This window comes from Pelmatolapia mariae, linkage group LG10_11 (assembly GCF_036321145.2).
Source record: "Pelmatolapia mariae isolate MD_Pm_ZW linkage group LG10_11, Pm_UMD_F_2, whole genome shotgun sequence".
Taxonomy (NCBI): Eukaryota; Metazoa; Chordata; class Actinopteri; order Cichliformes; family Cichlidae; genus Pelmatolapia; species Pelmatolapia mariae.
The window spans coordinates 56220731-56235930 of record NC_086236.1 but is presented as its reverse complement, the minus strand read 5'-3'; the positions used below and the strand labels follow the sequence as shown (position 1 = coordinate 56235930).

Genomic DNA, 15200 nt, shown 5'->3' with positions numbered 1-15200 from the left:
TAAATGAGAGAAAGCCTCAGTGTTCGTGAAGTTTTGAATGACGGTTTTTTACAAATGTAATCTTGACTTTGTACCTTTACAACCACAAAATGATTTTGCAATAGATACTCCTGCTACCAAGGCATGCCCCATTTCAGAAATGAAGCACACACAAACACACTGTTCACAAGGCATAAAATGTAGTGGCACATTGTTTTGGCTTACATATGGACAGAAGTATGAGGCAGAGAAAGTGAGCATGCACGGACCCGTCCAAACACTGGCAAACACACAGTTGTGCCAGTGAAATCTGACATTATGTAAGCCAACACAAGAACCCTAATCCAGAGAGCAGAAAGAGAAGTCTATGCTGTGAGTGTCCACTTTGTTGCATGCTAAAAGGTGTGATGTGGTTGTGAAGGCCGAACTTCTATTATAAAAACACATGAATTTTCCTTACTTATAGTAAGGAACTTTTTATTTTAGGTTTGGGGATATAGCCATTTATTTTTTCTTGCTGCACCAAAATCATACCAGCTTTTACCTTCGGAAATGAGATAACTCCAAAACACGGCCTGCATATATTGTAGCACTGACACTGTTATGCACATGAGCCAGATGTGACTGAGCCAGTTTTACTGCAGTGAGCTACTTTTATCGCTGTAAGGCCTTACATAAAAATATGGAAAAATGTATCTGATTATGGCTGATGCATTGTAAAAAAAAAAGAAAGAAAGAAAGAACTAATCGCACAATGTACATAAAAAATGCATAAAAATTTAAAGTACAGTTGAAAGTTGGTGTTTTAGGACTAACATATGAATGATGTCAATGAGTGAATTTGGCAAAAGAAATTCCTCTCCCAAAGGTAGGCTTTTGTGAAGGCAGATCTCCTACTACAGACACCATAATCAGTATTAGGAGGCAAAAGGTTTGTGCATTTCTATTTTTCTGCAGTCTTTGCCATTCCTTTGTTTTGTACACCTCCCTTCTTCTTTGTTCCAGCTGTGAACCAAACCAGAGAATGCAGGATAGGAGCCAAAAGGCTGTGTCTTCATCCCACCCTACTCTTGCCTCTATCTCAGTCCCTACAGAACACCCTCTGTTATTAATTCAGTGTAACAGTCTCTTCTCCCACTTAGGCCTCTTTCCATTCAGCTTGACCCGACATAATTCCTGTCGTAAATCCAAAATACCAGTGACTCAGGCGGACTAACAAATGCAGAGGTGAGGAGGTGCTCATGGGCGGACTAATGAAGAGATTTCTGCACGCAAGCATAAAAGGTTCTCTCTCTGTAAGCAAGACATTTTGCAGAAAGAGAATATCATAAGGTCCAACATGACACCTTGCTAGATAAAGCTGGCATGCTAAAGTGTGAGAGCTGCAGCCAAACAAGGTTGAGGAGCTCTGGAACAACCTTTGTTCTGGACAATTTAGAGTGCAGTGTGGGTACAGCTAAAACTAACAGACAGTCAAATCAGTCTTTCACAATCCCCCAAAGCTCAGTGTGAGCACACTGTGATCAACCAGCCATGTCTAAGCATTAGACCTAACTGTTCCCCTCTCTCCAAAGACTGCCACAGAAAGTCACAGAGTAGAGGGGAGACACTCATAGACAGGAAGAATGGCCTCTTCTTTTAGACTATGTGATAGCTTAGTAAGAGCATGAAGAATGTGTGTGTGTGTGTGTGTATGTGTGTGTGTACATGCGTTATGTGACTCTGTTTGTAGCATATGCTGTAACAATGGGAGCTTAAAGATGGCATCTTTGGTCATAGCAACAACAAACAGTGCTGTGCCAATCCTGAACAAACTACAACTTCCGTCCAAATCCTTTCAGCATTCCCTTTGACCTCTTGCTCTGTCAATCACCTCGTGGTTCAAGTGGTATGGGAAAGGAAGGCTTTACAGGGCCTGAAGCACGCCATACACACACAAAAACCAAATCAATGCTACATAGGGACTAGAGGAAAGGCAACAAAAGATGACAACAACATTATCACAAGTGATTGCAGCAGTAGCTCACCATTTCTGACATCTTTCCAGGGGAAGCCCAGGAGGGAAAAACAGGAATGCCAAGAATAGCGTGAGGAGAAAATAGGTAAGAAGCAGCTGGCCCAACATCCCTGAACATGTCATAGTTATCCTGGATGAAACAGCTCACCATTTTGCCTCTTTTGCTTACCTTACTAATGACGTGCATTGGGACCTATATGCCTATTCCTTCCACATATACAGCTTGCACTTGCAGAGGAAGGCGGGTGTAGGAAGAGGAAGAAAGAGGAACCAAAGGACAGACAGAAAAGGACAGAGCGAGTAACAGAAAGACAGAGATCTGCTTCCTGTTTACTGACGGCAGAGAATGCAGGAAACAAAGCACCAGGCCACAAGACTGTTAACAGTAGTGACAATACACACAGCACAGATACACACTACCTTCCCTCTTCTGTGTCCTGAGTGATTAGACAGGCCAGATTTATCATCAACTTCCCCATCCATCTCTGTGTATCTTGGTAACATCTGGATGCTTGTGATTTGTTCTTGGTTTATATCTCCCTTCTGCCCTTGTTCTAGCCAGCCGCCGTGCTAACAGGATCAAGCTTAAGCGCATGCACACCCCCAACTGTGTGCACAAATGCTCCCGGCAACATTCACCAATCTAAGACAGACTTCTTAGCAATTCCACGTGGCACTGCAATGCAATGCTTTTGTGGTTTAGTCAAAGTGTGGATTTAATGCAGTTTCCTATCATATGAGCTGGCTTTTAGCCACACTCACTGCAACTACATTGTAATTTCTGGAAAAATATCTTTGGAAATACTTGAAAAGAAAAATGAGAAGTATTTATAATTACATTATGAAATTTAGAACACATTTCTATCTTATGATTCAGTCACACTAGAGTAAAAATAGGATGGCAAACTCCTTATGACTAGTGACTCAGTGGTTGCCTTTTTTTTCTGTTGGAGTGCAAGCAATGCAAGCATACAGGTAACCTAGTAAGAGACAACCTGTCTGAAACCAACTGCAGTCCCACTCACTGATCACAATCATTCAAAGACAGACTGGCGATGGGTTGCAATATTTGGTGTCTACTTCAAAAATGCAAGCATACTGCCAACACATCACAATAAGAGTGAGGCAGTCTGTCTAGATAAGTGCAGTTTGTGAGACACATTTCTTTGAAACAGACTTGACTCAACTAGTTGCCAACTAGTTGATCACGGGCGATCGTGGCTCAAGAGTTGGGAGTTCGCCTTGTAATCGGAAGGTTGCCAGTTCGATCCCCGGCTTGGACAGTCTCGGTCGTTGTGTCCTTGGGCAAGACACTTCACCCGTTGCCTACTGGTGGTGGTCAGCGGGCCCGGTGGCGCCAGTGTCCGGCAGCCTCGCCTCTGTCAGTGCGCCCCAGGGTGGCTGTGGCTACAATGTAGCTTGCCATCACTAGTGTGTGAATGTGTGTGTGGATGACTGGATATGTAAAGCGCTTTGGGGTCCTTAGGGACCAGTAAAGCGCTATATAAATACAGGCCATTTACCTTTACCATTTGTTGTGTTGTGGTTCTGTTCCTATATAAAAGCAAGACTGGTAAGCGCTCATTTCATTTTGGTTTGGGCAGAATGTACGAAATTAATGTGAATTTCCAATTGAAATGCAATTTTTTCCAATTTATCAGTTACAACTGCTGTATTATCACAAACAGATTGCAGATAACTGCCAACTTAGTTCCATTCAATATCAAACTGACAGCAAACTGACTCCGTCTTGTTGCCACGTTAGTTTAACACTGTCCAACAAGTTGCTTTGAAGACAGCAACTTACTGCAAGTGGTTGCAGACCTGGTTCCTGTCTTCAAAGCAACTATTTCGAAGCAACCTACGCAACAAGATCAAAAGTGGACTGCACATGGTCAAAATAATTTTGGTTTCCAACCACCATATGACGAGCATTAAGAGAGTTGCCTCTCATTTATCCACTCTCTCTCACTCTCTCTCTCTTTCTGAAAATAAGCTCTGCCTGACAATACAGTGCAGCCCCGTAGAAAATAATTCAACAGCAGGGATGTTGGACTGGTGATGTTGTTGACTGATTGCTTACGCCGTGTTTATAACAACTGTACTGGATGAAAATATTTTTGGAAATGTTAGCAGCAGACTTCCATTTTGACTGTATTTTTGCAGCTGTGTTTTTGGCATTTAGAACAACTGAACTGCACTAACAAATGTTCTTATCTTTTAGCAGTTGGCTCCACTTACTCTTAGCATAAGGAAGTGCAAATCAGCACAAAAACAGCAGAAAACTAAACAGTTCTGGAGGCATAAAAAAGATCCCTTCTCTACAATACATACATATAAACAGCACAGGTGGCATGGAAAAGCATGTTTGGTCCGTATAAGTAGGGCTGTTATGAATACGATCGGATCCAGAATAGCGAATACTGAAATCCAAACATTCATGTTTTTATAACCACTTTCTGACAAAAATTAGAAAACACATAAACTAAAGAGTCTGAGGTTAAGATGCATGAAATAAATCATCTCAGAAAGGAAGTTAACAAAGACATTTTGTCCCTTCTAATGTCGTCCTCTGACAGTGCACAGCCTCTGTGTAGGTGTTGCTGCTCTCTGCTTTCGGTCACTAGGTGAACAGAGAAGAAGAAGAGAGAACCAGAGGGCAAGACCTCTGCTCACAGAATAGCAGTGTCCACAGATTTGTCACTACGTGCTTTTTTTTTTTGGGGGGGGGGGGGGGCAAAAAGCAAACCTTTTACAATATAAAATGAAAATGTCACTAAAGCAACTTTTTAACAAGAAAATAAAGACATTCTCTATTAATCGTTCTCTATGATTGGTGGTCGGCAGCCTCGCATAACCTGCCTGTCTGTTTGCATGATTTGTTCTCATAATCCTCAAACAAATGTAACACCACTGGGCCAGCTCAAGTTGTTTGATCTATGACACACTACTGCCTATTGGCGTCTGCAAAATGCACAATCCATCACAGGGTAAATATATCTGAATACACACATACAGCTCTGCAGATGCGCACACACATAAACACACACTCACATACACACACACATATCCTAACAAAGCTAGCAGTATCAATACTTCATTTAACCAACTCTGTCATGAGGTCAATAGCCCCTCCACCCACACACAAACACACACACACTCACTCCTAACACCCCTCGTCACACTACATAACCTCCAATAAGTTTCACTGTGGGTTCTAAATGTTCAGCAATAACTTTGGCTTAATTACTTCAGGTGAAATCCGCGATGAGCTGCAGGCATGACTAATCTGGTCATCCTCTTTCATATCTAACCTTATTAAGAAGTCATGTAAATCTTCATCTCTATTTATATCTCGGTATGCCTCTGTAGACTCTATTCTTGTAAAATCTACCACACAGAAATTTAGGTGCCCATAAGTAACACTTTTAATCATGTAAATATACAGAAAACGGCTTGAACAACTAAAAATACCATGGTATTTTTGCTTGAGGCTATGTTAAAAAGAAAACTCAAATCAGATCTCAAGTGCAGCTTGGTTCTTCTTTTACTTTGTACTGTTGTGAAATATATTTCACTCAGGCTAGCCCATGTGCAGCAAGTACAGAGGCAGCATCCCTGCTGCTGTCTCTTTCTGACCCGTGGAGCTGCAGCCACAGTGACCCACATCCAAGCCTGTGGCAGATTATACTGCATCACATGCAACACACACATTCCCAAGATACATGAACACAGTGCATCTGACATTCATGGCTTGTGGAAATGCAATTTCTGATAGCTTAGCAGACACACACACACAAACACCCTGGAAAAAAAAAGGACAATGGACGAGTAGTTCTGCAGTCCATCAGCCTAGACTAACTGTTGATATGACTATCAGTGTGCCTGGTCTACAACAAGCTCACTCAGAGACCTAGCACACAAAACCACACAGACCCACACACATGCACACATGCACACACTAGATAAGAGGCAGAGATGGACAGTTGTGTGTATGTGTGCGCAGAGGGGAGAGCTGTGCCTTCGTGAGGGTGAGCCCCGGGCAGATAGCTCACTCTGTCACACGGCTAGACAGAGCACAGAGCTTCCACAGCAGTGTCAGTCCTTTCTGCCCTCCTCTGCTTCTCTCTCTTACCAATAACTTACAGACAAATTTCCATATATGATAAAAATGTTGCCTTCAGTTATATTTGCATCAATTAATTATCTATATAACCTTGAGAATGGCACTGCGGTCACACCTTTGAGAGTGTAGTGTCCTTTTGTGGAAACGTGGAAACTAAGCCAAGACCAAGCACAATTTACCCCCAGTGGAGTTGAAAACATTTAAATTAAGAATATGAAGAGCAGTATCAGACTGGCTTTGTTTACTTATCTTTCCTTTTTACTACCTGTGCTGCCCTTGAATAATTTGGCCGAGACAAACATCAGCCTACAGGCAAACACAATGAAAATTAGCAGCTAAATGTTCAAAAAGCAAAAGCATTTGAGCATTTTTTATTGCCACCGAACAGCTTGCCTGAGGTCTCATATAACCATATTTATATGTCACGAAGCAAACATTATATCCCCCACCCATTATTACACAAGATATACAAGCACACAGAGAAAACCCCAGGGTTTTAAAAAGATTCCTCAGCAATTAACTATATAACACTCAAACAGCAAGCATATTTGGCAGCGAATTTCAATTCGTTTGTAATCTACATTTCTGAAGGAAATTAAAGAATGAACTAATACTGTTATTAGTCAACTAATACTAATACTGGCAGCATTAGTTGACAGTAATACTAATTACTGTCAACTAATACTGCCAGTGACTACAGTATTCCAACTGTAGTCACTGGCAATCCATCTGTTATCTCTATACATTTTGTTTGACTTTTGTTTGAATTTTAACCTCTTTACCCACATCCTGTGTGAGATAACTGTTATTTGTTTCATTGGTTGCTGTTGTCTGGTAATAAGAGTGACTAAAAGCTTTTAATCACTATCATCTAAGGAGGGTGACTTTTTCCACAACAAGATCTTTCGTTTAACTGTTCAAAGCGCTGCGAACAAAGACACATTAAGAGCTGTCATCCAAGTACAAACAGGCCCTGCTTTAGCCAGTACTGCGGACCATGAGGCACTACAGAGACTACAGAAATGGAGTTACTCTGTACAGTGGACTGCAGCTGCCAGCTGCTCCTGGACAGTGAGGCTGGATTAAATGCTGAAAACAAATATCCCCACAGAGGTCAATTATACACAACTTAGCTAGGCTACCGTGCACACACAAAATACTCTTAGACTGCTCAAGAGTATTTAAAACGCTTATTCTGTGAGGCCCATTTTGTTCTTGAGATTCAGTGGACTGACTCTAATGTAGTACCCTGATTAGAAGTGGACGATACGACTGAAGCCTTTTCTTGGATGTAAGTAAAACATGAAATATGATATCTTGAGTAGCAGTCATGCGCACGCACTCATCTGCCGGGCTCTTGGAAGCAGTCAGAATGATTTTCTCAGTCAATTTTCATTTTGAGCTCATCAGCTGTGGGTTTCATGACTGTAAGACAGATTTTCTCTCTGGTTAATTTCAGCAAGTATAAAAATTTTTAGAGATTCTCTGAGCTAGTTTTTGGATGACAGAACTTTCAACCATTTCAGTGAGAAAATGCACGAGTTCAGTGGATCCAGGGTTAACACCTTTGACTTAAGCAGGGATTATAGTACAGTTTTTTTATAGTCCACTTAACACAAGCGTCCATGCAGATGTCCAAGTGCCTGGCTGTTTTTTGATCATGCTGAGAACTTACATTACACTGCACCAACTACACATGCTCACCAAGTGGTGGACTTGAGGTGTATAACATAGACTGTATGTGTGCTTGGCTAAGCAGATGCTTCCTGACAAAACCTACCCAGCACTAGAAGCACTGGGTGGGTTGTGTCGTGCTGTCATAATACTGTTGCAAATGAGTATCTAATCTGATAGAAGAAGGAGCTACTTAAATAAGTCCTCCCTTATTCACAAGAGGCCAAATAGCCCTAAAGGGAGTTACAGCTTTCAGGTTTGCACTGGTATTTCTCTCAAATTAGACTTTGCACATGTGCAAAACTATTTCTCCAACTGGTTCTCCCTTGCTCTGGACTTTTCACTAGGACTCCAGCAAATTAAACTTACTTTCCAACTGCTGAGAGAATTTGCATGAAAGGACTTAAAAGCTAGCACTGTTTGTCTAACTTGTGTACTGTGAAAGAAGAACTGGTGTTTATAATTTGTAAAGTTCCTACAGGAAAAACGTGCATACTTATCAGATTCACGCTATAAACAGAAAAAAAACACCCTGTTGCTAGCTTCCTTAAGTTGAGGCTGACAGCTTTAGAAGATCATGTTACATCAGTGTGTCCCACTTTTTTAAACCAAATTTACAGAAATCTTTTTCTAACTTTAATGGCATAATCAGTCAAAACAAGCAGGGAAAACTGTCTAGAAAATTCCCTTAGCAGAAAAGTCTAACAAAACAAACAACTCTGAAAGACGAATACAGAAGCCAAAACACACGCAAAACAAACAGAGTGTAAAATATTAAAAGGGACACAAACTGGTTCCAAGCCAGACAGAGTAGAGACGTGTCTGTCTAATTATGGACCACACTACTGTTTCTCCATGAGTCAGCAGTAATTGAACATACACCACTTCTTCCTATGGCGAGCAAGGAGGGGGAGGGAGGGGGGCAAGGAGCACGACTGTCACCATGGAAACTACTCCTGTCGAGTAGTATCTCAGAGTGAAACAGATGCTTTGAGCGAGATACGGACACACACGAACAGGACACTTTTACAAAGAGGGGAATTGTCAGAGCAAAGCTGATAACAGCATATACTGTTACTCAATGTGACTATACTGAGCTGCTGCATGCTGTATTAGTTCATTTTACTGAGACTTTCAAGGTGACTTTTAAAGCTATGTACTTTGTCCATGCACCAAAAAGTAGCAGGCTACTGGCACTTGTCATTAAGTTGCCACAATTTCTTCAAACCAATAAACGCTCACATCCCAAAAACCGACCTGTTCCGGCCTCAGTATTCCAGCTTCCTCTTTTCGCCACTTAAGAGGAACACAACATAGACATACTATCATCTTTTAAGTTGATGTGTATGGCAAACTTAAAATCAAACAGTCGTGCATTCAATGGATATGAAACTGCATTAGTAACCATGTGAAAGGTGTAATTCTGGCTACCGGATAAATTAATTATAACATTCAGGGGTTTTTTTGTTCTCCACCAAGTCATGAGGGAAATCTTTGTCTTTTTAGCTGTACAATGGTCCACATGTTGACCAGCCTTTTTCCAGTTTGCCATTTTGTGCTACATTTCTGTAGCTGATGTGTAATAATAGCAATAATAAAAAAAATTTCAAACATTTCAAACTGTACAGATTATTATTTGAACAAATAGAAGCTTCAAATATATTTGAAGCTTATTTGAATATTTGAGAAAATGAAACCAGTAAATGTTTAGAATGCTCATCTGAAAAATAAATAAAATTATGAATAAATAAAAGTAATTGTCAGTTAAGTTGTTTTTTATTGACTAATTAATTAACTGACTAAACGCTGCTGCTCAGCAACAGCAACAAAAAAAATAAATGAGTTGTGAACTATAGACCAGACTCAATGAACTGTAACAAACCATGCAGAGAGAAAAATTGCAGAGTTGGCAGATCATATTTTGTGAGTTTACCACACCCATTAACACATTTACACAGCACACTGTCACGTTGTGCATAAATACATGGTTCAAAAGCTTCTACACAGAGATGCTATGTTGGATGGATGTTTGTAGCATCTTGTGGGGAACACAAAACAGAAAAAAAGCACTTTGCAACACTTTAAGCATCACTGAGTTTACTGGAGTACTAGCTTTTGTATTTGTATTTGATAAAAGTCACGGGTGACTCCCGACAAACCGTGACAAACAAAGTCTTCATCTAATGCAAATATTTGGGTTTTTTGGTGCTACCTCGTGAAGACTTACATACGCAACTGAAATGAAAACAGAAATAGACCATTAATTCCTTGTCAAAGGAGAGCCAGAGCAGAAAACAAGAGACTGCAGCTAGGAGTTGAAATAAACCTCTGCTGAATGCTGGGCTAAATCCTATTTCCTTATCATTAAGCCAGCAGAAACACTGTGTCCATCCAGCTGAGACACTCTGGCTGTGACAGGCTCTGAATCATCTGTAGAGGTCCTATATGCAGTTTAAACATACTGCGCCACATATAGGCGTGCTGCTCTTTTTGCCTTCACAGTTACAGTGTTTTTTCCACCAAAGCATATTTATGAGGAGTCAAAGTGCAGCAAACGAGGAAGGAACATGTTAGGTAAATGACTGACACAGCAAAGATCGCTGAGTGTGAAGGGTGTGATTTTCACACCAACATGTAATTCTCAGAAACAATCCTTACATATGTGGACGCACACTTTTTGTGTAGGCCTTCAGTTGGTTCAATGCTGAATAGGAGCAGAGAGCTGGCAAGACTCCCCGGTGGCACTGGCTGACCCACTTCTATGCAACTCTATCCCTAAAGTGACCCACTGTAGAGCCAGAGGACACACACATATAGCCAAGCACCAGCACACACATTCACACACACAAGTGCACAAAACTAAACTTGTCTGCCTAAACCCTAGAGGACTGAGAAACAGGGAAAAAAAATCTGCTAAATGCTGCCAATATCCCCTCTCTCTCCTCGTTACACTCTGTTTTCAGCTTCTCTTACTTGTCTGAAGATCAGCCATTTAGGTCTCTGCTATCCGATCTAGCTAAACTAGCTACAGGGCCACACTTAATATTGGCTGCCTTTTTTGAGCAGAACAGATGTTTAGATCCACCCCCTAAATCAAGTTGACTTGTCGGCTTTTGCTAATTCTCTCTGATATTGGGATAGATATAATACAGGCAAAATAATATTGTAGCATGCTCAGCCACCATCGTCTATTTTTCAAAAATACTTTTTAGATTTTTGGCAGCACAAAAAAAAAAACCCATACTTGTTTCACCACAAAAAACAAACATATATTATACATAATAGCTCCAAGTTGGTGATGTTATTCCAATTTATGGCAACTCTACTCTGCTCTGTGACAAGAAAATGAGCTTTCAGCTGCACTGTCAATGCCAGAACCAACTGCTGCAGAGGGTAGAGATAATTCTGTCTGATGTGAGTGTGATCAGACAACATTATTAACAACAAAACCCATCTTAGTGGAGTAGCTGGTTGGTAAGCAGGCAGTAATCAGCTCATGCACTGACAGCTGATGTTTGTGCAGTCTTTTTCATGTGAGAGCGAGATTCCATTAAAGAAAGCAAAAGTGACATTTGACAAGCTACAACAGATACCACAAAATCTGTCGCCGCCAGTGGCTTTTGTCTATGACAATATGCATCCATATGATTAAAGTGTCCCAGTTTTTTCTTGTTCTTGCAAATAAACGGTTACCATCATTATACATATTTAAATGACTTATTGTTTTAGCGGAAAATGACAAAACACTGAAAAATGCTCATTACGGCGTCCTTGAGGTGATGTCTCGCCTTTGTCTAAGAAGCACAGCAAATCTTAGAAGTTAATTAAAATAAATAAATACAAAGACGACACAGATTTGGCTGCCAATTGTGCACACTAGAGAAGCTGCTATCAGAATTTTGCCATGGCGGGCAAAAAGACTGCCAACTTTACTTGTGAGAAGCAATAACAAAATGATTAACTGGGAAATTTCTTCAGTTCTAGTTACACTTTATTAAATACTTCTCACCTACTTCACAGGCCTATGTTAGGTGGTAAGCAAGATGAACAACGTACAAAGAGTGGAAGTGCAATAAATTTTGCTCACTGATATTTAAAGCACTCACACGCTCAGCAGCCACTGCCAGGTCATGGTGGCTGTGCATGTGAGCAATACCAATGTAACAAAGCAGGGTGACCCAGGTTTTGGGGGGGGGGGAACAGGCAGGCTGGTATGAGCTCCTCTCGCATGTATCTCTTTATGTGCATGTGTGCGATCCGGTCTTAGTCTGGAAGTAGGAACAATGGCATTCCTGTGCTCTGAGCTCCAGGTGGCTGTGGAAACCCAATCCCAAACCAAGCCTCACTGGCACACAGATCGCCAGGGTCCCCGAATGCTGCTGCTTCCCTCCGGAGACACAGATCAGAATAGAGCTATTGTTCCAGAGCAGCTCGGAGTAATAAATGCGCCACAGCCACGCTTGATGACAAACACTAGCAAACACGCAAACAGGACGGCAGTGATTTTCGCCTTCACTTTCCAGATTATTTACTCAGCAGCAAAGCCAATGAAAACGTGAGCTACTAATTTCTCACTGTGATTAAAAATAGGGAAATGGTTAAGACATTTTGGTTGTAACTGTCCCTTATAATTTAGATGTTTTGTAAAAACATGCTTTTGCAATGACTATAACCACCTGCAGTAGATTATACAGCAAAAACATACACAACTCACTACTTAGTCATACTCACTATATGACTTAAAACCACAGTGACATACTTTCCCCACACACTTTTTTCCCTCCTCAATTAATCTCATTCACTAAAAAACTAATTTTGTTATATTCCCAATGCTGTACGTCCCACAGATTGGCAAAAATGTTCCCAGTTTGAAAGACTCTCAAATCAGCCATGACAAACATGGTTACACACAAGCACACACACACGGATGCAAATCTGCTACAGCCTGAGCACACAGTCAACGCAACACAGGGCAGGAAACACATCATGCAGACTCCACGGCCTTGAAATGAGGAACATGATTCATTTCCTTTCAGAGCTGGACAGTCATGCCTTATAACACAAGCCTGAGTTTAGATATCCAGCTCTGAGGCAAAGATCCTCAACATGGCACAAAACCCCAGTTATGATTCCACAACTTCAACTTCCCATATAGATTTTAAGGAAGCAAGCACTATATGGTCAGGTTATTTCTTCTTCTTCTTCTTCTGTTTGGTATTCAGGGCTACCACACAGATATTCCTGTTAAAAATGATCAAAGCCTTGAGCTCGCCTGCACCATGGGACCGCTGCTACAGGTAGTGAACAAGGTACAGCACAGCTTCCCTCAAGCAACACAGCATATTCTCCTGCTGCACTCTTACAGGCAATGCCACACACGCGTGCGTGCACACACACACACACACACACACACACACAGAGGATAAATAATACATGCTTCCTCTTTTCTCTCCTTTTAAGGAACATGACAGATTAATTTAATTGGTTCCCTGTCAATCCTACAGCTTCATCAGCTCTGCTGTGCAGAGCTGCCGAGTCTTGCAGGATTGATAGTGGATCCATTTTCTTATCTCTGAGATAATTACAGCATTGTTAATGCCCGCACATTCTCTCTTCTTTCACTCATACATACACGCACACATCAGGCCCCACATGCTTTAAATAACCCTTTACAAAGTCTTTTTTAGTGACTGCGTTACATTCAAAGTGACTAACCTCTTCAAATTTGCACTGGCTAGTTTTCTCCTCCTTTCCTAGCTAAAGTCATCTGACCTCTATTAGGCGCACAACAACAGACCAATCAGAGGTTAAATTCCGGGTTTACACATCATCTTTTTCGGGTTGTGATGCAACAATGAAGCATTAAAGTGTTCAGAAAGGAGGAAAAGAGCAAAGGGAAGAGCACATACACATTCCACTGTAACCATTATGCTCTACTTTAAACAGACGCTTTCTTTTCATCTCACTGGGTGAGATCACAGAGCAGTCAGGAAAACTTGATAACTAGCACTCATTTGAATTGACCGTTAGTAGGGGGGAAAAAAGCCGCTGCAGTCAAATGCGGCAAGTGTGCGATAGCACTGACCCCGGCAGTGGCCCATTCGCGCTACAAATTAACAGTCAGGGTTGAACGCTAACGCGGGATGGATAGAAAAAAGTATTTATGAGCACCGTTATCAGGGAAGCAGCTTTCCCTTCACTTGGCGTGTTTCGGTGCGGTTGTGAAGCAGCATCTACTGGTTAATTCACCTGAAAGCAAAGTGGCAATCTGTGCCTTAAGCGGAGAGTCGCACCGCATCCCTGTTGCTCGGCTGCTTCTGTCAACAAGCCCCGCTTTGCCATAACGGCGGCTGCTTGCCTGCTACCAGATAACGTTAGGGGGGTCACTAGGCAGAAGCAACCCTCCAAAAATGACTATGTGGCTAAGAGAGGAAACAACAATCACTGCAATTGGTGTTTAGGGTTTTTTTAAACAAGTATTTTCACCTTACCTAGAGTGACTGGTCACCTCAATCCTCAGCCGTGGCGCAAAGAGTCCGCAGGCAGAAAACTGACACCGACTCGGTACAAAGTATCACCGCTAAGTTAGCGGGCTAGCTAGCTTAGCGGGCTAACGATGGAAGGAAAAGGGGGGTGAGTATGGCTCTCTCTGTGTCGTCGAGAGAAGGCAGTTACCTAAGAAAACAAGCCGGGGATGAGGTGTTTCTCACGCAGCTACAGGAGCACTTTCCGGTGTCAAAAGGCGTGAACGGAGGAGACATCCATTTGAAAAGAGCGTGCGGTAGGACTGTCGGTGTCAGGCGGCTGTAGCGCTATGCGGTGTGAGCTCTCTCTCCCGGAGCGGACGTACAACCTCTGCCTGGGTCTGTGCGAGAGAGAGAGAGAGGGAAAGAAAGAGAGAGGGGAGCAGGGCTGCTGATGTGCGGAGCAAACACAGGCAGCATCACTGCTCATCCCTCCTTCGACTATCACAACCCGGAAGAAATACTGTAACTGATCCCATCCCTGTTTTTATTTTTACATAGTCCAAAAAAGAGAGAGAGAAAAATTCAATTCATTGATCACCACTATTTATTTACGCATATTTTTCATTGATTGAAACCTACTTGTTAGTGTGAATGATGCATTTGGAGCTCGTGTGACGTGAGTGATGTGTTATAAAACAAACATTATACAGGTCATAATCATAGTAATAATGATAATAATAATAATAAGCCCAAAGTCAGATCAGTGAGATGGTGCTTGTAATGAGCCTATAATTATTAACCACGCGGTATAAATGAGCAGGGGGTGATTCTTGTGAAAACATCTGGAACTGCAACACTTGTAACACGGTATTAACTGACACTCTCCTTCCTACAGCTTCCTTGTGGGAGATATTCATATTTAGGAAGAAAACTAAGT

General features: G+C 41.7%; 1 protein-coding gene across 2 annotated transcripts in view; it reads right to left on the bottom strand.

The window, feature by feature from the left end:
• Positions 1-14679, bottom strand: part of galnt1 (UDP-N-acetyl-alpha-D-galactosamine:polypeptide N-acetylgalactosaminyltransferase 1) — a 55877-nt gene extending 41198 nt beyond the window's left edge. Inside the window, exon 1 of one of the 2 annotated variants that reach the window (XM_063485940.1) lies at positions 14288-14679. The gene's annotated coding sequence lies outside the window, so the exon portion shown is untranslated. The remainder of the gene's footprint in view (positions 1-14287) is intronic. The other variant, XM_063485941.1, reaches the window with a different exon arrangement.
• Between the last annotated feature and the right edge of the window lie 521 nt (positions 14680-15200).